The sequence below is a fragment of the Labrus mixtus genome, chromosome 15 (genome assembly GCF_963584025.1).
Source record: "Labrus mixtus chromosome 15, fLabMix1.1, whole genome shotgun sequence".
Lineage (NCBI taxonomy): Eukaryota > Metazoa > Chordata > Actinopteri > Labriformes > Labridae > Labrus > Labrus mixtus.
Window position 1 is genome coordinate 27,237,816 of NC_083626.1, and position 25,814 is coordinate 27,263,629.

The window sequence follows — 25,814 nt, forward strand, 5'->3', positions numbered from 1 at the left end:
AAAACAAACGTTCTTTTTTTAAGGATTTGGTTTAAAATAATCACATTTTATTTCTGCATGGCATGCAGCCACAGGAACCTGTGTACAATGCTGCTGCTGCACAGGTTCCTTTATTTGGATTTTTGGATTTGGAAAATCTTTATTGTCCCCGAGGAGCAATTTGGTTTGCAACAGAGGTCCATATAGTCGATACATCCATAAGAAACTGCACCATGACATAAATACATATAAAACATAATTACCATGGATATCACCATGATGGACGTAAGTGAGATAAGGGACAACAGTCCATAGTAAAAGTGTACAGGCAATAATGCCTACAGCTTATTTAAAAACCCAACAGCTGATGGAACAAACGACCTCAGGTATCTATTTGATCTCGACCTCCTTACATAAGTGAACCTCCGCCCTGTTGGCAGAAGACTTCACTCTGCATGCAGGGGGACACTCATGTCCAAGTGGCTTTGGCTCATTTCCTGCATTATAATGCAATTTCATCATTTAGACTTTAACACAGGAGACCAGAGACGCCATTATCTGGCACATTGTGTTCTCTGGTGCCACCTGAGACACAAAACATCAGTCAACGAAACAACAGAGGAGACGCACTGATTCTGTTTTCCAACATGAATGCAGGGAGTCTCATTCTCGTGCAGTATGAAGTATCTGTGCAGTACATGCAGCATGTATGTTATATATCTCTCTCTCTGCGTTTCTGCAGCTCGTTCTTTTCACTCCTCAGACTCAGATTTTTACTCTCTTCTTTCCCGCTTTGATTTGCATCTCTCTCTCTCTCTCTCTCTCTTGCTTTCCATTTTTTATGTTTTTTTTTTACCTCTTCACCTTTACATGTTATGGTCATGCAACTTTAATCATGCAATTAAACATTCAACACATACATTACCTCATGAACCGTTCAGGAAACACATTAGCAGCGGGTAATGAAATGAGCTGAATTCGCTGGTGATTGGTGAATAATTGAGGGCGAGGAGGTCGAGATATATTCAATCCATCCATCTTTTATCACAGGGAGGGAAAGATACAAATCTACATCTCTTACTGAAGTGAGGAAAAGACAATAATGGTGCACTGAGGTCAGGGTTACATAGACATCGATCTTTATGAAGAGCTCTTTTTTAGTGCATAACGTGTTTGAGCAAGCTTAAGACCAATGTCTTCCCTTTGCACACAAAAGGAAGACAAAGTATTTGACATATCCAAGCAGATGGCAAAGAACCAGTGGCGGCTTCATGGCCAAAGAGTTGCTCTTGAACGCATCGCAAAGACTGGTGCAAAGCAGGAGTGGTGCAGGTCAGAGCTGGTGATGTCAGAGAGCAGAGAGAGATTAAATAAACCATTAATGTGAAGGAGGTGTTGTCAGGTCATTGTTGAGAATGAAGCATGTCAAGTGTGAAATCAGTGCACCTCCAGTTGACTGCCTGAACTAGCTCCCAGGTGTCACCTCATGTATGTTTCACCCTGACTGACAGACAGTCTCCTCACCCTCTCCATCTCCCACTCCTCTTCTTCTTCTCTGCATTAACAGCAGGTTGAAGGAGAAGGCAGGAGGATGAAAAGGAGTCTATCTGATGACTCTTTCATCCGCCGTGCTGTTGGCGTTCAAATATTAATAATCACTTTGAATTATTCACAATCCCTCCGGTCTGCGCTGTGTCGGGAGTGAGTGTGCTGTCACACACGTTGGCACAAATGTGTGCAGACTGTCTTGACTCATGCTGCGGCCTGTGTGTGTGTATGTGTGTATGTGTGTGTGTATGTGTGTTATGTACCAGGATATTCTGAAATTAAAAGGTATCATTTAATTGAAAAATTACAAATGGAGGCATTGCAAAACTAAAACACATTAAAGTAATTACCCATAACTTTGCGCTGGAATAAATGCTGCATCAATTTTTTTTAAATCAAAACCTGACAAAGCGTCCGATACTATGATGAATTTTTGCCTTCAAATCAACACTGCCTGTTAATCACAGTGACGACAAATGAGGGGTAAAGAACATAAAGGCAATCAGAAAAACGTGTGAAGCGATTGATCAGGTGATATAAACGTCATCACCCCAAACCCACCAGCCTGCCGTGACTTATTCTGACTTTTACAAGTGGATTCCAAAGGATCTTTGTGCAGCTCTGACGTGGTTTTGCTCCATCCGACTGCGCGTCCCCGACCCTACAGAGTCCATTTTTTATAAAGACAAAAAACATGACTTTGTCTTTTCTGAGGTTGACATATAAGATAGCAAACCTGTTTCTACCTGCATTCAATCGTTATGCTTAGCTAAGCTAGTTACCTTCAGCTGACTTGAAAGCAGACAGAGTGAGTGTTCAGAATGTCATCGTCTAACTTTCTGCCTGAAAACAAATTAGCATGTTCCCTAAAGAGGTCTAGCTATGGGTCGCTGGTTTACGTCTCATGTACACAGACTATTTTGATCACACAAGTAACTTTATATCATCACTGGTCAATTTAACCCATCCATTACACATAATTTGTAATTGTCCTGTATTGTTTAACTATTTATATTATTTTGTATATACATCCTATTGTTGTTTCTATCTGTATTTATCTTATCTATCCTATGAATTTTGTATTACTTCTTTCTCTGTCTTGCTGCTGCAATGCCCGAATTTTCCCTCTGGGGATCAATAAAGTATTATCCTATCCTATCCTATAATCCTGAAGCAGCAGCCCGAGGTTTGATGCCCACCTTCAGTTATTAGCTGCATCACGTGAAAGCCCCATATCTCCACCTCTGTTTAGGACTTTATCCACCGCCCTGACCTCACATTAACGGCACAAAAAATTAAGAATGATAATAACGAAAAAAAGTCAAGCTTGACTAAAATACAAGATGCTGAACTTCACATGAGGCTAAACACTTGATTGTCGGTCACAGGTTACTGCACTGAAGATATTATCGATTCTTTGAAAGCAGACGTCAGGTCATTTTGTATCAGATGGAAAAGAATGTTATCCTTCTGTTCTCAAAAACCACAAACTTGACTCTGGAATCCAGACGCCGCAGGAGCGAGCAGCTACACCCCCAGACGGTGAAGTGCGCCCATGTGACACGTCTTCAGTCTGAGGTCAAGGAGGGTCATAAAGAATGAAACATCAGATACAACAGCCCACTTCTTACTACTTAAAACGGTGTTCTGCTTAACATTTAGCCTCACAGGCATGAGAATAAAGTACTCATTCATCCGTCGGGGTCTTCTAAAGAGTCTCGCCTCCAGCTCCCATTTCTTCTCTCAAAACACCAAATGTTGCCACAGTAGGACGGAGATATTTTCTCAAAAGCTCTGGAGGGGTTGTGACCCTTTACAGCTTGTTGATATGAAAAGCAAAAGTTCACTCTGAGTCACTCTGAGCAAATATGGTTCACAAAAAACCAACACGCATCATAATGTCCTCTAAGGCAGAGCGGCTCTGACTCACCGTTGTGAGTTGTACTCTCGGGTAGCGTTGCCCACCATGGCGGCCCGTAGGCTCATACACTGGTGCACCTTTATATATATAAGGCAACTCTTGGTCTGCTCCCACATTACCTATGTGTTTTAACCATGCAGAAAAGAGTGTATACATTGTGCTCTCTGTTCCAAACACTCTGACAGAAAGTGGGAAAAGGGCTTTTGGGTATTCTGCACCCTCAGCCTGGAATCTGCCGCAAAACGACTTGAAACTCAACGAGCTGGCGTCCTTAAATGATTTTAAATCTAAAATGAAAGACCTGGAAGAAGATTCTACAGGATATCGATGCTTTTAGCTCGACTGCTTGAACTACTGACCCCCAGATTTGACCCCTAGATGGTTTTTCTCTTGAAATTCTAACCATCCCTAAAGCCTGTCCTGAATTAGGAAAAAGGGCGTTCAAGTATGCTGCTCCCTCTTCTTGGAATCGGTTGCAAGATCCTTTAAATCTTCGGGAGCTGGTTTACTTGAATGTTTTTAAAGGTCGTCTAGATGTTTGAGCTAACTCGTATTGCCCCTTTTTGATCGCTTTGTTGCTGATGACATATGACAGATTCTGATGAATGGTTCTTTTTTGTGATTCCTGTATTTATGTTCATTGTTGTTAAGTGTTTTATGTCTGAAACCCTGCGATTGTGCTGCTGCCTGTCTTGGCCAGGACGCTCTTGTAAAAGAGAAGGTAGGCGGTTTTAAGGCCCCCAATGTGGCAGTTTAGGTCATCCCCCTTGGTTTTCCAGGTAAACGGCAAACCAACAGGTAGTAGTGGGCTTCTCTTTGAATTCAGCTCCTTCCCTCTTTGCTATAACGCACAGATTCATAAAGACCCATTTATCTGTGTGCTGCCACACGCTAAGCCTCTTCTTATCCCTGTAAGTCTTCACGGGGAACAGCTCTTGAAGGAGAGCCTTTCATCGACGACAATCACACAATCGTATTCATGACTGCCAGCTGCTGTGGAGGTACAGCCCTAGGTGTTATTATCAGACCTCTCCCTCTGGTGTGACATCATCAGCCCTGTTCCTCTAGGTCTCTAAACGTCTCTGAGAGTAATCCAACCGATGCTCGCTTATCTCCGCAGAGCCTAAATGGGATTCAGGAGTGTTGGGAGGAGAGCTTATGGAAACATGTGCGCTGATGTAGAGCAGTGGATTCAGTGAGCGGGCATGCATTGTGGGGATTATTACGCTCATTTTAACATAAACTCTTGAAGGTCCAGTGTATAAGAGCAGGAATATATTGGGAGCATTATGGGGGGCAAATGGAAAGTAGTATTCTGACATATGTTAACCTTAACCTAAAAGGGAGGACTGGTGTATTTTTGACCCCTTAGAGTACGCCCCTTTTGTATTTACAGAGTGGTTTGGTCAGAGCATTTTCCCGGTGGGCTGACGCACTCTGGGGCCAGTAGGATTTAGCTTCATTTTTTTTCTGTAATTGCTTTCGTGGTATAGCAGTGGAAAGTGGCTGCACCAATCACGCCTCCAACAGGACACCCCCCCCCCCCCCCCCCCCCCCCCCCCCCCTTACTGCTTTTATTCTGCTCAGAAAGGGAAAATGTCCAGGAGACATGAAACGATCTCTTGAATATGCAACCAAGCCGAAAATGAGAAGACTTAAAATCAAGATGCTTAATTCTTTTTAAACTCTGCAGCTCCTGCAGAAGGCATGCTCCGCTAATGAAGCACCCACTGCCATAAAGCCACATGAGGAGAAGTATGTGGCACTACCAGGCAGAGAGCAGGATGATCAGATGTGAGGCTTTATCGATAAGAATGTAAGAGCTACTGTTAGCATGGCCTAACAGTCAGACATCAGTATGGTATTTCGGCAAAAATGGCGGACACCGGTGTTAGTTGAGAGGTAGAACAGAGAGACAATCTTGAATTTATGGATGCTCCAGCGGGTTGCTAACGTGCTAGCTTACCTTGTAGGCTCTTGATGGTAAACTAAGCCTTTAAAAATTCCTTGGGGGATTGACTGAAGTTGAATGTTGAAAGTTTATATTTACGGAGCTCATTAAACTGAGCTCAGACAGGAAGTAAGTTGTGTGACCCGTATTTGAGTGTGTTGCTAACAGCATAGCCTACTAACAGTCGGGTTAATATGCAATATGTTTCGAGTATGCAGTAGGAAGTATCCCCACAAAACAACATGTAGAGACAGTTACTGGTGCATGGGTGAAATTATATTCAAGTCTTATGAGGAAATATGCATCTATTTTGATTTCATGGGAACACAAATAAAATGAAGACATACGTAGATGAAGAGATTCTTTATTAATCCTTTGCAGGAAAAGACACTCAGAGGCGCTGCTAGTGAACAGGCAACTGCTTGGGGCTCCAGACCATTAGGGGGCCCCAAAGCAGCGGCGGGGTAATGTTGACATTTTACAATAACAGTAGATTTCTGCCTAGGGTCCCATCAGACTCTAGAATCACCGCTGATTACACCGATACAGCGTCTGAGATGCATCCAGAGCTGCCCTTTGCTTCTCAGCGACCGAAAACCCATCCTGCACAAATCTCATGTCTAAAAACCACACAACACCACAGAATTCATCGACCTAACTTCAACCCTTTCTGTCTCTGTTGCCATATAAAGAAATGTCTCAAACGTGACCCCACGATGACTAGAGTCAGGGAAAAAGAACGAGAGAAACTTTAGAGGAACTAAAAATAAAAAGCAGGAGTTCCTGGTAAGTTTGTGAGTGTGAGCTGTCACGTAGAAGCATTTCACACACAGCTGCGTGCATGTTTCTGCAGGCGAAGTCGAAAAGCGAACAGCTGTACTTTCAGGTCGGCTCTTTCAGGCGAACAAATGCTGAGTGGAGAAACCTTCCGGTTGTCAAGTTTATTTCAAAGAGCAAGACAAATGCCCTGAGTGATGACGTTGTACTGAAGTGCAAAATATTTTCTGACATCTGTGCGGCCATTCAAAAGAGTACAAAAGTCCTTATTTATTGTAGTCTGGACTAGATAACTGGGAGGGACCTTTTAGAAATTCTCAAAACGTGCTGCGGCATGTTGGTTGCTCTATTTGTGTAGTTCATCAGTCTCTTGCAACATTTGATCACTGTTTTTATCTTTTCACTTATGTTCACCTTCTTTCACACCCCATGGGTTAGGGTTTTGTACATTTTGTGTTTTTAATTTTAATTTTTAGATTCTACATTTTTAAATTCTATTTTATATATTGTAACAGCTTCTTATACTGTACTATTTAAGTTGTTGCTAGTTCTGCTTTATTTCCTTGTTAATTGTTCAGCACCAATACACCAAGTCAAATTCCTTGTATGTGTAAATGTATTTCGCAATAAACCCAGATTCTGATTTTGATTCTGATTCTGATTCTGATTCTGATTCTGATGATTTGAAATGAGACGGAAAAGCCGCCTCTGTACACACCTCTGTCAGCAACTCATGTCTAAAAAAATAGACGGCCAAAGCGCCCTCTGCTGATTAAGAATGGGTAACGTTTTGTATTTGTCTCATTGATTTAAATCGTCCACATTTGTAACGATTTTTAATTGTATTCATGCTTTTGTTGATTTCCGATTTAAAATCTCATGATGACAGTTTTTTTCTCCCAATTACCTTTGAAAAAAGCAGCTTAAGATGCACATGTCCATAAATTTTTTAATCCTCATTAGCCTAATTTTAAACAAACGCTCTTACTGGCGCTGACCACTTCACTTGTCTTCTAATGGCCAATAAGGTGAAACTGTTCAATCAGTGCATTTTCTACCTCAGTCATCCTGCTCCCAACATCCCACACAGGACACACTGGTAATGGAGAGGCAACACACACACACTTCAAACTAATGCTTTTTACTCACACACAGAATCAAAAGCCCACTTTATTAGGCCAATCACAACTCCATCCATCCATCCAGAGAGAGAGAGAGAGACCTGAGAGTCACTGATGAGCACACAAGTGGACACTACAAACACACAAGCTCCGGTGAGAGCGCAATTAAGTGAACTCCAACACAACTCCTCTGATGCACATCAAACACACGAGCTGCTGACACCGTGCAGATTACACACTGCAGGTTGAAATCATCATTATTTTTAAAAACACTTTAATTATGCTGGATTTCTTTCTCCCAGTTTAGCATCACAATGGCTGTCGCTGACAGGCGCTGAGGCAATTAGGAGTGGATCAAAGCCCCATGGGAAATACATGAGAATTGTCTCTCAGTGAGCACTGAAGTATTCGTCATTCGTATTATCTCACCGGAATAGACGGAGCTGAATGGACCTCATGGGAAGGTAACCAGTGGCGATTCTAGAGTCTGTTTGGGCCCCAAGGCAAAAATGTACAGAGGCCCCTCCAGTGTCAAATCTGACTCATGGGGGTGCATACTGAACTCAGAGACACATTTGACTGCACTGCTAGCTATCCAAACTTATACTTAAGGTCAAAGAACAAAATTTGCCATGATGTAATGCTAGCGAAAGTTATGCTATTTAAGTGTCTCATCACTGTTGTAGTTTAAAGTTTTTCAGCTCTCAGGGGGCCCCTCTACTGGCCTGGGGCCCCAAGCAACTGCCTGCCCTGACTGTTAACAAACAGCACCTCTGATGGTAACCGCTCAGTGAACAACAACAAATCGTCTGTCCAGTGTTATTAAAACAGCTGCTTGTCAAATTGTGAGGCTGGCTGTCATTGGGCGAGAGGCGGGGTTACACCCTGGACTGGTCTCCAGTCAATCACAGGACTGACATATAGAGAGACAAGCCACACTCACATTCATACCTACGGGCAATTTAGAGTCAGCAGTTAACCTAAGAAGCATGTCTTTGGACTGTGGGAGGAAGCCGGAGTACCCGGAGAGAAACCACACCTGCACGGGGGGGAACATGCAAACCTTACCTAATCCATAAACCCCGATTTTAAAAGTCCTTGAAAGGGCTGCAAATAAAAAGTCACGGTGGCTAAAATTAGGAACAACTATCGTCCATTTGGAAAATCTTCGGCTCTGTAGGCTAATACCTGTGATTTAGAAGTCTGATTCTATCGTTTTTCTGTTGACATTTTCCAAAATCAGTCAAACTTGATTGTTGCTTCAGGTAGTTTTCAAATTACAACAGCGAAGCAGTGTTCATGTACTTGTGTTTGAATGACTATATGTGAAGGCAAAATGTAAGTAAGAAAAGTGTATTTAAACAGCACCTTTCAATGGCAGACTTCACAAAGTCATTAACAGATTCCTAAAAAGTACAGACAGACCGCTCAACCAAAGGCGAGTCTTAACAAAGGTCCACAGCGTTCACAGTTCTCAGTTCAAGCGGGAGACGGTTCCAAAGTTTAGGAGCAACAACCTGAAAAGCAAAAAAGTGTCCTTTGGTTTTGAAGTCTACTCGAGGTGCAGACCCTGATCAGAAGGACCTCAAGAGTCCGGCTTGCGTTGCTTCAAAAGAAATGTAAAATGGTCCTGATGGTGAGTCATACCCCTGCTCTGTGATAACTCCATTAAATATCTTCGATTAGCTGTGACATTTAAAAAGCTCAAAAGCAAATCCGCGTATGAGAAGCACGCTCGTCAATCAGTTTTTAACACACTGAAACTGTTTCACCTACCGTGGCTGGGTGACCCCTGTGACCCCTGCATTGTTCTCTTTCCCTGAATAGAGTTTGGATGCTTTAGTCTGTTGTGTGTCAGCAGCACACAGAGCAAAAACTAAAGAATCCATGACATTTAAAAAACCTCACCTTGGATCACAACCCGTTAGCTTGGAGGATTCAAATAGTTCACACTCACTGTGGGAGGAGAGTTTTTGATAAGGACGCTTTCTATGAATGTTAGATTGAAACAAAGGCTCTACTGTATCGACATTTGATTTCATCACCTGTGCATGGAGGTTAATCACTGCCTGCTCCAAACGCAGCGTTCTTCCTGCAGTGTTGCTCTCTTATTCACAGGATCGGTGTGTGTGCTGCGTTCTGGGTAGACCTAAAGTTCGCTGGAGGGATTATATAGAAGGTCTACCCTGGGAACGCTTCGGAATCCTCCAGGAGGAGCTGGAAAAAATTGCTGGGGAGAGAGAAGTCTCGGTTGACTTACTGCGCCTGCTGCCACCGCGACCCGACTTCAGATAAGCGGAAGAAAATGGATGTATAGATGGATAGAGCTGCAGAATCCAGCATGGTTTTAGATGCCGTTTTAGTTCCTTAGTTCAGCTTAATTGAGAGAGATTTTAAAGGCTTTATATTTTTTGATCCAGCAGATGTCGCCCTTGAGCACCAGCATGAAACCAAAACAACTCGCGCTGCATTGTTGTGTTAGCATGCTAATGCTAGCGATCTTTATTCTGCTCGTATCTTCACACTGCATGTAAATTTACCTGAAATGAGCGTGATCTAGAAACACAGTTAAGCAGTGAGTACAGTATGTTATTCTTCTTTTCTCTAGTCCCTCAATTAAACAACTTTTATACACGAGGGGAGGAGTCAGCCGGCCGTCCAGGCGATGTAAACAAACTGAAGATAGGACTCTGAAAACTCTGAAAACATCACAGACAGTGGGACTTGGGTGTTACACCCATTGTAGACAGTCATGACTCACAGAGTTATTTTCAGAGGATATACTTGATTTATATTACATTTAAGTGTGAAAAATCACATATAAAGCCTGTAAAACTAGTCGTTACAAAATGCTTCACAAACACGAGAATGAAACAAACAAAAACAAAAATAGAAAAAAAGGTAAATGAGCCTTCAAAACGTCTTAGAGATGAAAAAATCATTTTTGTGTTCAACAGAATCCAAAATCAATCTCTTTAAAATGTTCTCTGGTTCTCTTTTACGCTTTACATTCTCAACCCAGGTGACATATTCCTTTGTATTTCAGACACAAACACACACACACACACACACACAATACAAATAACAACTCAGCTGGTGGAAATATAGCAGGAGAGAGATATCTTCTCCTTGCCGTTCATTCTTGAAAAGCAGCGGATGAAAGTAATTTCCCCAGGTGCAGTTAGCTAACGCTGTGAAAGAAAATGGTAGAAGAGGGAGAGTGAAGACGCGATTGTGTCTCTAAAGATGTCATTTCCACTCCCGAAAAAAAAATAAACCCAGCCATTCTGACCTAGACTGAAAAATTTAGTTTCTGGTACAATATCGTGTTTTGATTGAAAACTTACAAAAGCGTCAGTTTGAGTCTGGACATGAAGGACACAAGGTCGCTGGATACGCTCAAATGTTGCTGCACACACGGCAATGAAAACACCAAGTAAACGGGTTCTTTGGCATTCGGTGAGACCAAGAAGTCTAATCTCAAACTGCTACAATCAATACTTCTAATCATAACAGAGGATGAAATGACAATGTGATTTACTAAATATGTCTAGTTAGAGATGAAACCATTGTTTTTATTTTTTTATTTTAACCTTCATTTAACCAGGTAAAAGTCTCATTGAGATTAAAAATCTCTTTTATAAGAGCGTCCTGCAGGCCAAGACAGGCAGCAGCACAATGACAGGGTTTCAGACATAAAACACCTGAACAACAATGAACATAACTACAGGAATCACAAAAAAGAACCATTCATCAGAATCAGCAACAAAGCGATCAAAAAGGTTCAATACGAGTTAGCTAAAACATCTACAGTCAGATGTTTCTGCCTCCAGATCATTAAGACGACCTTTAAAAAACATTCAAGGAAACCAGCTCCCGAAGATTTAAAGGATCTTGCAACCGATTCCAAGAAGAGGGAGCAGCATACTTGAACGCCCTTTTTCCTAATTCGGTACGGGCTTTAGGGATGGTTAGAAGGTGTATGTCCTGCGAGCGAAGATGGTAACTTCCATTACTTTTTTGAAGTATGTAGCTCTGTAGGTAGGATGGAAGCAGACCGAGAATACCTTTATAAATAAAAATATGACCTAGGATCTCGACTTCTCCCTCACCCTGTACAGTTTTAGCCTGCTTCAGCTCATCGTCTTGGTCGTGCTGTTGGCATCTTCCATGTTCTGATTCAGTACGTTGCTGTCAGCAGTTTGCCGTTTCCATTTAACAATATGTAAAAGCCTAATGTTTGCTCACGCTTCAGAAAATCTGATCCTGGAGGGCTTCTCAAGAACTGGTTATTTTTCCTCTGGGGCTGGTGGAGACCAAAATGGAGACTAAAGAAAGAAACAAACTGCACATGTTGAATGAAAGACAGCTGTTGTTCATTTGGATCCACCATGTTCGTGGCATGTTCTTCTACAGAGTTTAATCAGAGAGAGAAAACCCAGAGAATGCTGCTAGACGCTCCGCTGTTCCTGTTTGGAAGCAGAAGAATGGACTTCTCTAAATCCTGCCATGAAATATTGTCATTACTTTGACAAAATGTTACTGCCTTTAGACTAACATTACTGCCCAAGACCACTGACTGAAAATGACAGCTGACGGTTACCCTGATACTACACGTTAAGCAGCTAGTGAAAGCTAATTAGCATTGACCGATGCTTTGATGATGAAGACTTTCTTGTCTATACTTTTGTAGGCTTTCATATTGCGGCAGTGGAAGTGGAAGGATTCTCTACTATAGACACGTCAGCATCACCAAAGTGAAGTTCTGGCGAGGACTTTTTGACGTTTGCGGGGGCCTAACACTTCCTAACACAATCTCTGTTTCTCTGTGGTTGTCAGTTGGTGTAAACAATGGTCGTTTTTAAAGAGATGGAAATTTTAACATGCCCGTGCTGCAGCTCCACAGAGTGCTCAATTGTGGCCACTGATTTCCTAAAATTGTTTTGCCCTCAGAGCCTCCACGCCAATCAAACGACTGAAAGCTACGAGTGGTCCGTAGGCTAAACATGAAGCTATCATTAGGAAGAAGCTAACAGATTAGAATATGTGATCAGCCTAGGCTCCGTCTGAATGATAATAATCTCTCTATGCACATCTCGCTTTGATGGTCTAGAATTTATTGGAATCTTTCTGAATTTCCCACTCGGAGTAAAAACAACACAGACTGCTTTGTTTGCTGAATTGTCAAACTGAAATGGCTGCAGCTACAAAGAGGCCTCGGAGCTTTGTAGACAGTCATGAGACAGAGATAGTGTTCTGCTCTCCAAAAGGCGTCAGTCTGTGTCGCTTTGATTCCCTTCTACCAACATTTAGAATGGCTAAACGACGCTCAAGAGTACAAACTCCAGCTGCTAAAAAGACATGAGCATGTGTTCAATGATCACTTTGTTGCTCGTGATCGGATGTAAACACTGAGAACAACAGCTGCATGTAGAAAGATATCTTGTTTTTATCAGTTTACTCCCAGAGGACGGCAGTGCTCCCCTCCTCGCTGACTGAGATGAGGAAGATTGGCCCTGCTGGCTGGGCTGAAATGTCGATGTGGGGCTGCAGACACAGATGTGATGTTTTCCCTCCAAGCAGGAGGTGAAAATGGAAAGATAACAGGAGTGGACTCGACTGTGTTAGATCTAGTTTTCCTCTCACGTCTCTTTGGTGTGAAACATCACAGACAGCGACATCACTTGTCAGAGTTGTTTCTGGACTTTGAAGACCTGTCATGAAGTTTCCTTTAGGTGCCATGTGGCATCATCGGGGTCTCAGTGAGTTATTTCCTGTCACCCATGCACAGAACGTACGAGGTGGTTGGCCGTCGGCTGTAGTCTTTGCGGTGCGTTCAAGTGCAACTTTTCAGCCAAGACAAAAGGCGACATGAGGCGACGCCACATGTGGCCTTCTTTGTGGACTGCTTGGTGAGTCAGGGCCTTTAAACTCTTAATACTGTGTCATCAGGCTTTCTAGACTCAGTATTCATGTGACCGCCAAGCTCAGAACCCATCAGCCATCGTTATCTTATAGACCAGGGATTCCCAAACTTTTCAGCTCGCGACCCCCAAAGTAATGTTGCTAGCAACTGGGGACCCCCATTGTCCTTGGAAGTGGTTAAAACATTTAGAATAGAATTTATACTTTATTGATCCCGCGAGGGGAAATTTGTTTTTACACTCTGTCTAGTAAACATGCTACACAAACATGAACTGAAATACACACACATGCACAAACAGGATCCTGTGGACATGCACTAATGGAGAGGTCTCAGGGTGGGGGGGCTGCCCACGGCGGGTGCTCCTGAGCTTGTGGGGGGGGGGGGGTTAGGTGCCTTGCTCAAGGGCACCTCGGCAGTGCTCAGGAAGTGGCCTGGCACCTCTCCAGCTACCAGACCAATTTCTGGACTTGGTCCGTGCCGGGACCTGAACCGGCGACCTTCCGATTCCCAACCCAAGTCCCTACAGACTGAGCTACTGCCGCCCAATTATGTGCACAACCAAGCACACTATTACACCTATCCAAATAGTGGCATAAGAACAGCACAAAAGAACACAAAAGCTTTAATCTCTTGAACTACTTTTTTTTTATATCTTCACAATAAAGGCTAAGATATGTTTTTTTTGTTTTTTTTATATGTTTTTGGAAAGAATCTCACGACCCCCTCTTACTGTCTCAAGACCCCCCAGGGGGTCCCGACCCCCACTTTGGGAACCACTGTTATAGACGATATATGCCTCGTATTCTTGTAACGGCAGCTGGAAATGCTGGCCCAAGCGAACTCTCCATCAACCTATCAACAGGTCAAGAGACTGATGGCGATGGCAGGGAGTAATGGTTCTAAATCACAGGCGATTTTAGAACTGGGTATACAAAAATGGAGTGAAAAACAAGTGGGTATACACCTGTGTATTCGCTAAACTACACCACTGATCATACAGTCATGATTTCAATCGAGCCTTTTAGGACGTTTTTTTTTTTTTTCCATCTTCACCATCTGTCAGTGTCCGAACTGTGAAGGTGACGATTCGTTTCAGTCTCGCTTGTTAACATGGAATATTATCACAAATTTGACTTCACAGCTGTGTGTGTTTTTTTTTTTTTCTGTCCTCTCGCACAGACTCTGTCGGCCTTGACAAATCGTATCTTTGTATGCCACTCGATTATCTTCAATCGGGTGAAACTGCTGGACGTGAGAACAAATGGAGCTATTGAGGAAAACTGAAAGGTAGAAAAAGGACAGACAGTGTTGATGATTGAAGCTATTTTCATCTAAATTATAGACAATTAAGACAACTTGACTTCTAATGACGTAAAAGCTTTGTCTGATATTGGATGTGTTAGAAATACCTTTTTCAAACAGTCAAAGACGCCACCCATCACAGATAATGACCATTTAGCAGCATAAACCATTAAAAACATCTTTAAAACCTGTTTTTCAGGTTTAAAAAAACGAGCAATTTTCTGTGAATGGAAAAGGGTTTTCTCATAAAAAAAGGGGCTGTACGATATGAGTTCAATTTTGTCTACATGCTCAAAAGTTTATCTCCAAACACCTTAAGCAGGCCGTGAAAGAGGCGCCAGAGGAGAAAACACGATTAGTGGTTTAATAATCCATCCACAAAGCCCCGACAGTAAAGAGTATGAATCACATCTTGCACTTTCATTTTCCGCTCTCTGCCTTTCCCCTCGGCCCGAGAAAACACCTCTGCCTAAATGCAAAGGAACAAAACCATCTCAGGAATACTGGGGGAAAAAAATTAAATAATTTAAAGCTTAATTGATGGTGATGACATCAGCGTTATGCCAGCAGTGTTGATTTATTCCAAGCACAGACCATATCTCACTTTTTTCTAATGCAGCTTGTTGCTAATTTATAACCTGGCTGCTGATGATATTTTGATTAAGAACGGATTTAGATGCTCACAATTAAAAAAACTGAAAAAGACAATCGATGAATATGTCCTCTTCTGGTACGGCACGGGAGATTGCAGAGCCCCTGATTTGCTTCTGTCTTGGTTTGCAGATTGAAATAAAGAGTTCAGCTGCAATGTATAAGTTAGTTTGAATCATTAGGATTCAGTAACAGAGTGAGTGTGTCATCATGGATCAACTCTTTAAGATAAGCACTGAGTCACACTTGTTGCAGAGACGCTGATTGGGGGGAAAGTTTGCCCTTTATGACTTTTCTGATTTTAAAGACCCAATAAACGCCACATGTTGACGAATACGCCGGTTGCTCAAATTTGCAAAATAAAAGTTTTGAAGATTGGTAAAGATTTGCACGGTTGTCGACGGTGCAGGAATTACTGTAAAGTCAAGATTACAAGTCGCGGTCCGTTTTTTGGGGGGGTTTTCCAGAAGGTTTCATCTGTCTGCTCAAGCTGTGCAGCTCGTTTAGTACCATCTGTTTTAGCCGTGTGGCGTTTGCAATCCTGCTAGCATAAAGTTAACAGCAGTTAAGCTCTCAGCCTATACGTGACACCGATAGTTGTGAGTTTTTTCTGAACGCTCACTCACGTTTTCCGCTGTCATTTTCTGCGGCTGTCATTGGATAATCAGCTGTCTCGTCAGCGGTACTCATCTAACCAATGGCATGGCGTTCCTCCCTCACTGTCAGCCTATCATCGTTCTCCTCCACTTTTGAATACGATTCTTTCTCTGCCTTTAGTTGCTTCATGCCAATGTTGTCGACGCTCAGAATTGTCATTCTCCAAACACATCAACCACCCCATAGGGTTGAAGTATTTCTGAGTCACATTTCCATGTTATCCAACGTAATAAATAATTCTCTTCAGTCACATGTCTCTCCTGATTGAAGTAAATTAATGAAAACCTGATTTCATAAAGAAAGTTGTTCTGCAAGTATCTACAGTATCAAATCATTCAGTAGCACCTTCAGACCGACATTTTCAAATCCTTGCTGATTGAATCTTTCCACGTTTTATTCTATAACTCCAGCCTTGGTTTTATTCAAATGACTTGTTACCAATCATTTTTTTTTCTCCACCGTGCCTGCTGAGCAAACGCTTAAATCCACCGAGCTACGCGGTGAAAGACACTCAAAACCTTGACGATGTTTAATTTCCAACCGTTTAGACCACTTGAATGTTTGAACACCTCCAACGGCTCTGATCACACACTCTCTTTGTCCTCTACGTTCATTACCCTCTAAAGATATTACCATTTTCATTCCCCTCTCGATTGCACTTAATACGAGTCCTTCTCAATGGGAGGCGGCTTCTGGGAGCTCGGCCTCACTTGAGCCGCATGTGAGCTTCTCAAGCAGCCTTATTTTGGAAAACCTGATCTTTGGAACCTCTGCTTACTCTATGAATTAATTTCTTGTATATTTGAGTTCTTGGAAAATAAGATAGGAACCTTTAAAAAGCACATGTGAACAAGTTTGATTGCTCCACTATGACCATTTCAGATTGTGCCAGACCAACACGTTTTTTTTTTCCTTTTCTTCTGCAAACGTCTATTGAGTTTGTTTCCAAAGACTCTACTTTTATTTTCTATAATTCTACAATTCACATAGCAGACGCTTTTATCCAAAGCGACGTACATCAGAGAGTAAGAACAACACAAGCAAGGATCTAGAAAAAAGGGAACAATGTCAGTAAGAGCAAACGATCAGCTTTGAGTCTGATTGGACACACAGGTGCTGACAGGAAGTGACCAGAGGCAAAGCACAACATTGAGGGCAGTTCTTGAGAGCTCTAATCAGTATAGAAACCATCTTATAAGTCGTCGTTATCAAACAAAAACCATCATCATTACCATCATCATCATCAATAATATGGAGACCATCATCATTAAGTTAGTAGGTATTCATGAAAGAGCTGGGTCTTTAGCTTTTTCTTAAAGGTGCAGAGGGACTCTGCAGATCACATGAAGTTTGGATTATAACTTCAACTTCAATAACTTCAACTTCAGCACTGGTGAAACTGTTTCTACCTCTGAGTAGTTCTGTAAGGTAACCCGTATCCCGTGGAACATGAAACACGAGCCAGTTAGCAGAGCGGACCTGATGAAGCCCGTCTGAGTAATGAAGCACTTCAGGAAGCAAAGTACCTGAGAATAATTCCACTCCCGGGCGAGACACTAAGAGAAAGAGCGCAGCAGCAGCAGCAGTTTGATGCTCCACCAATTAGCAAGCAGCTGCCTGATCACGGTCTATACAACCTCCGACTGTGTGACACACAAAAACAGAAAGCAGAGAAGTGACTCTCGGACCCGTAGTTAAGAGAGATGAAGACATCTGAACAGATGTGTGAACAGCTTCTCTCTGTGGTTCAGACACACACACACACACACACTCTGCCATGCATACAGAAGGTGTGACGCTGCCATCATTATTTTTGAAAAGAGAGTCACGACTGCGATCTGAGGATATTATAGAGGAGATGTTCATTAGAGCCTCACCTGCCATTCTGTCACTGTTTCTGCCCCTGTCAGCTGTGCACACACACACACACACACACACACACACACACACACACACACACACACACACACACACACACACACACACACACACACACACACACACTGTAAGTCATGCAACGCATCCCTCTAATCTACCAGGCTATAGCAGGCATGCAGCGGCAGCTCACAACAGCTTGTAAATAATAAATAATTTTTCTATAAATCACACGCGGGATATGGAAGTGCTGAGCGTGCCCCCACGTCCTTTTCATTCCAGCTCTGCTAACATGATTACTGCGCCCGCCGCCGTGTGATAGCTGACTGCTTTCTCTGCTGTGCATTACCAGGGAACCTTTTTCGACTCCTGTGGACATTATGGCCGTAGAAGCTTTTTGTCAGCCACAAGGAGGTAAAAGGCCATCACCATCTCGTCACAGGTGTTGATGAAGCCCCGGCCGCTGCAGGGGGAACACACCTGTGACCCTGTGTGACACACTGTATTATCTGCAGCCATCAAAGCACCCTCTCACCTCGCCTCTTACTCTATCACACACTCATATTTCTCTCGCTCCAGTTCTTTGTCTCATTCTCTCCATATGTGCTCTCTCAGGTTTAGATACTCCATATCCCATATACTCATTTTCACATTTCATTATGTCAGTCTGTGGAGCCTATAGAGCAGCTGTGGATGATTTGCGGTTTAAAAAAAACTCTTTATTTATCTTAAAAAGGTGTCTGTAGAAAAACATCATTTCAGCCTCGGTCTGAAATGGTTCATTTCAACTTTTTTCTGATTGGCCAGCTCTCTGGAAGTCTTCCGGGGGGGGGCAGAACGCTGCAGGGCTGCCAGGGGAGGGGCTGCAGTCCAGTGCTGGGAGCAGAGAGCCAATAGGATTCATCGGCTTACATAGAGGCTTGAAGCTGTCTCAGTGTTATTCACTCACTTCTACAACATGTCACTGAGGCTAATCCAACCGATGTTAATAATATTAAATGTTCACTTTGAAGCATTCAACAAGGTCGTACTCGTTCTTTGAAAAAAATGTCCAACCCTACAGACCAGTGGTTATAAACTCGGGATCAAAAGGTGGGTCGTGGAGCCGTTATCAGTGGGTCGTGAATTTGTTCCTGGAAGAAAAATGCTGTCAAAAAGCAATATGAAGCACTTTTTTAACAAGTTTGTTTCATTCAGTTTTTTTATTCTATCACGCTTTGAACCGTCTGAGGTCCAGATGGCATATATAAGACATTTGCGTCAGTGGATCCTGAGGCCAGGCCAGTTGAGAAGCGCTGCTATAGACCACTTGAATGTTTGAACACCTCCACGGCCCTGATTACACTCTCTTTGTCCTCTTTTATTAGCCTCTAAAGCTTTTACTATTTTCATTCCCCATCACTAATCAGCAGCATTGTATTCTGAGGTCAGATTTCTTTCAAGCAGTACACCTACAGGAATCAGAAGGAATCGAGCGGTTTTGAAATGCAGAAACAGATTGGGTAAGGATTGGAAGTTGAACATTTCATGCACTATCAGAGCTTAAATCAATGGTGCGTGCATGTGACTCATGTGCTAGCTCAAGATTGACATTAGCATTTTGTAGTTTCTGGAACGTTTCTTTAAAGTAATGAAAGCAAATGCATAAATGTTCTCTTCAGACTGGAGTTTGTTGGGAGCCACTTTTATATTGACGGCATCAGGTAAAAGTAATGCTCCCAACTTTGACACTGCAGGGGCCGATTTGATCGAGCCAGATGAGAGACAAATTGCATGTGTGTTTTTGTAGTCTTGTTGTGATGTAAGACTGAGAATATTGACGAGAGAATGGAAATTAAATACAAATGAGAGCAGAAACTGATTGACGTCTCCAGCTGAGACTTTCACATCAGTGATTGAGGATCGGGGGAGAAGCAGGTCAAACACGTTTGCAGAACATCGTGTAAGCAAAGCAGCTGAATTCAATTAGAAGTGGCATTAGGAGGAGGTGAACAAAAGGTTTGATGAAGAAGGTGGAGAAGTTCCATTTTACCGGCTCTTTTTTGAAACAATACTGCACTTTTTAGGACTTTTTGAATAAAAACCAAAAGTCTATTGGTGGCCATTTTGAAAGGAGAGATGATGACAAAGTGTCTCCCTTGAACATGGTGTAACCTGAATGTCTTTATCTACCTTTTAAACTTCATTTAGGAGGAACAGCTTTTGATTTAAGGCCTGACACATTTTAATTTGTCTGTGATAATCATGTCAAGTTTCATAGCTCACGTCGTGTATCTATTCTTAGTCCTTTCCAGACATGCACGCGGTGTGTTCAGCGCAGGATCAGATCATAATTAACAGCAGAGCATTCAAATTAACTCAGCTGCAGCTGCTCTCATTTACACGAGGTCTAAGTCAATACTCTGCTAAATTTCAAGAGATGCTGTGATGCATAAATTAAATAAATGATTTTGCAGAAGGTTGTTAAATCTTCACTTCATTTGGGCTTTAGTAGATCATTTCTGAACGTTATACTCCAACAATAAAAACACACATCGTCTGCATATGGAGATCAAATCTAATACCAAACTACTTTGATATCTTTATATCATCATATATCTATCAACTGATCTGTTGCTTAAAATGGCTGAAAATTTAAAGAGCACAGCGTCATGCTCAAAGATGACTTTTAAAAAGTCGATTGTGCATCCTGAAGCCGGGTACAATAGGCTGTCCTTTGAGCAAATATTTCAGGAGGTCAGTGTTACGTTCAATCCGTATACTGTTCTAGCCTTCACTCTCTTCTGTCTGAGTCCACACGCCCTGTGAGTCATCAGTGTACCTATCATCACACTATTGTTCAGAGGGCACGGGTGTAATCATGTGTGAAATTAGTTTGGATAGGGTTTTGAGGTTGCTCCGTGTCTCAGCGGATAAATTCAAAGCTGTCTAATTGCGTATGGGAGCGGTAGAGGGAGGAACCAATGACCTGTGACCGGTTTATCTGCTGCTAATCAGGATCATCTGAGAGGAGGAAAATAGACGGATCTGTTGTAAAAAGTCGACCCTGTGCTTCATTTTTGTGACGTCACAGGCTGAAAAAAGTTACTGCATGTCCTTTAGATATAAACACAACTGGGCTTTCAGGCTAAAATTGTACTCTTGTATGATCGGTGATGAGACATAATGATAATGGTTCACCAGTGCATTTATCTCAATTAGAACCATATTTCCCCTGGACCTGCCAGCTACACAAGCCACGCCCTGCAAATGAAACCAGAGCCCAAGCAAATTCTAAATTGTATTTCCACACATCAGAGTCAAGGCTGGTGTCTCATTTTGTTCATGCTAAGTTTAAAGAGGACATATTACCCCCCCTTCTCCACCTTTTCAAACAGTCCCCCTGTGGTCTAAATGAAACATCTGTGCTGGTCTTTGCTCAAAATATAACATGAATCAAGCACCAGAGGAGGTTTGTGACCCTGTATAAACCAGCTCTCTCAGAACGCTCCGTTTTGGTGTGTGTGTCTCTTTAAATGCAAAGAGCCCCCCTGAGTTTTCCCAGTAGACATCACTCCTCTGTAGCGAGAATAAAAATGGCGGACCTGCGCAAAAATTTTGTTCTAGTCTGGGGGTGGAGTCCATGGGTGGAGATACCAGGGGAGGGGAGGGGATTTTTTCTTTTTACCAGAATCCCACTGTGACATCACAAGGAGAGCACATTTGAAACAGAGCATTTTTCTCTGTGTTGTAAGACTTATGCAGACCACAAACAAAGGACTGGATGGGTTTATTTCACATTTTGGGGGTCAGTAGACTCTCAGGTTACTCAAATATATGTTCAAAAACACTAGACGTGGATTTTTCATAATATGTCCCCTTTAAGATTTACTTCTTGAAAAAATGTCAGATAGCAACTTACTTTTATTAAAAGACAGTGAGCCCAAGGAAAGAAGCTAATACGGGAGCAGAGACAAGAAGTCAGCCAAATTGGTGTAAAATATGTTTAAAGGCGCAGTATGTTCATTTCCGCCATAGGAAGAGATGATCTCTATAGAGTTTTTTGTTGAAACAGATATCCACTATGCTGAAAGTCTGAATCTGGTCTCTGTTATATGAAAGTCAGAGTTTCCCTTTAAGGGCTGGAAATCATCTCTTCCCCCCCAACCCCCTGAGGTGACCCACGCTGGTTAAGAAGCCCCCGCTCTTCTTCATTTATCACCTCTCTGTCTGCTCACATCTTTATCTTCCTTGCCTTGTCCTTCCCTCCTCCCTTTTTCCTCTTGAGGATTCCTCTCCTCTGCCTCCTGTCTCCTCAGATCTCATCTCTCTCGCTCTCTGCTTCCACCTCTGGCTCCTTCCCTTCTCCTTCTGTTTAACCTTTTCCTCACTCTTCACTTTGTCTCTTCAACAGTCCGCAGAGTGGGTAACATCAAATTGACCCTTGATGTTTTGTTTTCCTTACTAAAGCTCTCCCCTCCCTCCTTATTAATCTCCTCTCCCGATATCCTCACATCTCCTTTCCCCCGTTATCTTTTTTAACATCTCTTTGTCCTTTTTTTTCAACGTTGATTTCCACCACGTCCATATTAAGATGGACGTGGTGAAAGAAATGCACACTCCCCCTTTTTTTTACATCTCTGCCAAACACCTCTCCATACCAACAAGTACCCAATTAAAGGGCTTGACCCCATCACTCAAGAGTCCCCTCATCCTCTCAACATGATCCATCTTTTGCTCTCCCTCGTTTCTCCCTCTTCATCCATCACCTCATCTCTTCTCCTTCCTGCAGCCCCCCCTTCCTCCCCTACTCTACATAAACAATTTAATTACCCTCATGTTGCACGCTTACAATCATCTCCCTTTTCTCGCTCTCACTCCCCTCCCCTCTCTGTTGTTTTCTTCTGATCTAATTTAGAGACATTTACATGTGAATGTGAGTGTTTTGTTTTTCTTCCCTGCTGTTGTTTCATGAGACACAGAGGTGAATCAACCACTTCAAGCTATTGAATTAGCTTTTATAAACATCAGTTGCGAGATTATTTTTTTTCCCCATCCTCTCCCGTTATCAGCCGAGACCGCAGCTTGTTATCCAATCAGCAACCCGGGAGCGACTTCAGGTGCATTCTGGGAGCGATAGATAGCCGATGTGTTCAGTCTCTTTCTTGGGGAGTTATAATAACAGCATGGGATAATTTTTTATTGTTATGGAAATCAGAGTCTTTATAAGAAATGAAAAAAGGAAAATTAAATACAGATTAAGAAGAAATCTGAGCCAGTGAGAGGCAGAGCGAGAGAGAGAGAGAGAGGGATCTGATGACGCGCGGTAATAATCAGACATTGTGTCTGTTTATATAATTAGCGCCGTCTTTCTCTTTGCGAGAATGACTTTTTGATTATTTCTGTCGTTAACGTCTGATGCAGCTGACAAAGTATCGGGGCACACTCAAACGTTTCACTGTCACTGAGAGATCTGCAGAATAATATTCAAATACTATCTCAGCCACTGCCTTCTCTAGGCCAACAGGGATGAATAAAAACTGCACGTCTCATATCTCTCTGATCCATTTGTTTGTTTGTCCGCCTTTTAATGACATGCAGCCCCACTGACACTCCTGATGGGATTGTAATGACTTCCAATATTTTTAAAATTACACCGACTGAGGGTGCTGAGCTACAGCGGAGGATTAGGGCCATGTTACATTTTTTATATATTTTTTTTATTTCGAGATTAAAGTCGTGAATTTACGAAAATAAAGTTGTGAATTTACGAGATTAAAGTCGTAAATGGACGAGTTTGAGACCAGCCTGCTCTTTTCCTCTGCAGACACAACTTCCTCCAAGTCACTGTGGTTCTTTCTTCAGTTTCTTGCAGTATCTTTTCAGGGTCCTGATATTTTAAAGACAATGTGAAGATGATGATGTGCCAAAAGCATGTGAAGTTTCACATCTGCATAAGTAAAGCCCCAACACAACTATTTGTGTCTGTTATCAAAGTGTCTCATGTGCAGAGACAGTTTGTGTCCTGTTCATCATGTTACAGATAAACAAGGTCTTACAAGTTGAAGTGAAAACTTCTCTTGAACTAACTGTTTTTACCGACTACACAAGGAAGAAGCCTATTTCCTTATTAGTGAAACCTTTAGGACAAGATGCTCCACGTTTGTCATTTGAGAACAGGATGCTGCTGCTCTTCTGATATAGACTAAAATAACAACTTTATTCTTTTATTCTTTAAAGACTTTAAGAGTTCTACTTTCATCATTTTTTGCGCAGGCTGGTCTCGAACTCGTTAATTTACGAGATTAAACTTGTAACTTTACGACTTTACTCTCGTAAATTTACAACTTTATTCTCGTAAATTTACAAGTTTAATCTCGAAATAAAAAAAGTTATAACCCCCAATAGAACGACCCCCTAACCCTAACCCTAACCCTCCATACATCAGCACAAATCTCCATTAATGGTATGGTTATTTCTTATTTCTTCTTATCTTAAGATCCCCCTCTCCTGGTCCCGATCCCCACTTTGGGATCCCCTGCGTTAGAGGACACGTCAGCAGCTCATGTGGCCTTTGTGTTGCCGAGGTCCCACCTTTGACGTTTATATTTCCGAATGGTTAAACAAACATCCCCCCCCCCCCCCCCCCCCCCCCACACACACACACACACACACACACATTTCTGAGTAAAATTCCTTCCCTTCAATCCCCATCAAACTCCAATCCACATCTCACTGTGGTGCAAATGAAGTGTTCTGTAGAAGAAGAAGAAAAAACAACATCTTGGCTCGTTATTGCTCTTAACAATCAGGAGAAAGTCCAGAAGCCTGCAGGTTACAGACGCAGTCAAGGGTAGGAAGGCTACGTCAGCCTGACCGGGGCGGGCGGGCGGAGCAGAAATTAGCCGTGATGATGGTAAATGGCCTGGCTCTGTTTCACCATCTGATGCTCTCATTAAGGGAAATAGCACACAGAGGCCCAGAGCAGGGATGATTGCACACGCCGTTAACCCCACCAAGACTGTGCCCCCTGTGTGTGTGTGTGTGTGAGTCTCTCCCAGCCTCCCAGGAGACTCCAATCTGTTGCTGTTGTGAAGAAATGATGCGTCCCTGCCCACCACATGTTGCTCTGCCGTATACAGCAGGTGAAACACATGTTTCCGGCAAAATACTGAAAACGTCCTCCTGCTAAATACATCATCATCTGTTCTGAATCAAATTAAATCATATATCCCAAGATGGATCATTTGTCTGTGGTAATGACCAAGACAGTCCTGAACTGTGATCTTTTTCAAACAACTCACAACAACTCACAAATCTCTGCGATAGCGTTTGGATTTGGTCTGTTCTCTTTTTTTTACATTGAATAAACTTTTAAAGAAGACAGTGAGACCATGTTATGAGGGTGAGGGTCCCATGTTTGTTTGACTGACCCATACGTAATATTCGATCCATTTTCTTTAAGGCTTGGACCAAATAAAGTTAAAGGACCAATCTGTCAGATATCTACTGACTGAAATGATAAAGTGACCTCACTATCTGATCAGACATTAAGGAAACATGTTGAAGTGCTGGCTTCTCTGACAACAATGCAGCAGCCAGTATGTCCTCCTTCTAACTTTAGATTCTGCTCCTGAATGCTCTGGATTTGTTTGGACCAGAGAAGGTAGGCGCTTTTAAGACACACCCCCACACGGCCGTTTTGGACGCCCCTCGGTTTGCCAGATATGAGAGCAGTTATCAGGTCTAAAAAGCCTCTGCATGTTTCTAATAAGCTCCACGAGCAGAAACGTGCTCAAACTAGGATCAATATTGGAGATGCTTTTGAAAAATGGAGAGAGGTTAGAACACAGAAAGGTTTACAGACCCATGCAGAGCTGGATAAACACTGAAGCTTCAGTGTCCACCACATGGTGACCTGCGTGAGCATCGACTCTAGAGAGGAGGGGGGGGGGGGGGGAGACAGCTCTCTATGATGTTTAGAATTTAGACTGTAGTACCCATTTTAAACACTAGGTGTCAGAGTTACATACTGCTCCTTTTTCCAACTGCACAAAAACCATGTATGTTGACACCATATGGTAAAACTATATTTGTCCATCAAAACATAATGACAATGTTAAACTG

At 42.5% G+C, this 25,814-nt stretch overlaps 1 protein-coding gene across 1 annotated transcript in view; it reads right to left on the bottom strand.

Annotated features, from left to right (window-relative positions):
* oprl1 (opiate receptor-like 1) overlaps window positions 1-25,814 on the bottom strand; it is an 87,844-nt gene that overhangs the window by 37,927 nt on the left and 24,103 nt on the right. The gene's annotated exons all lie outside the window — the stretch shown is intronic.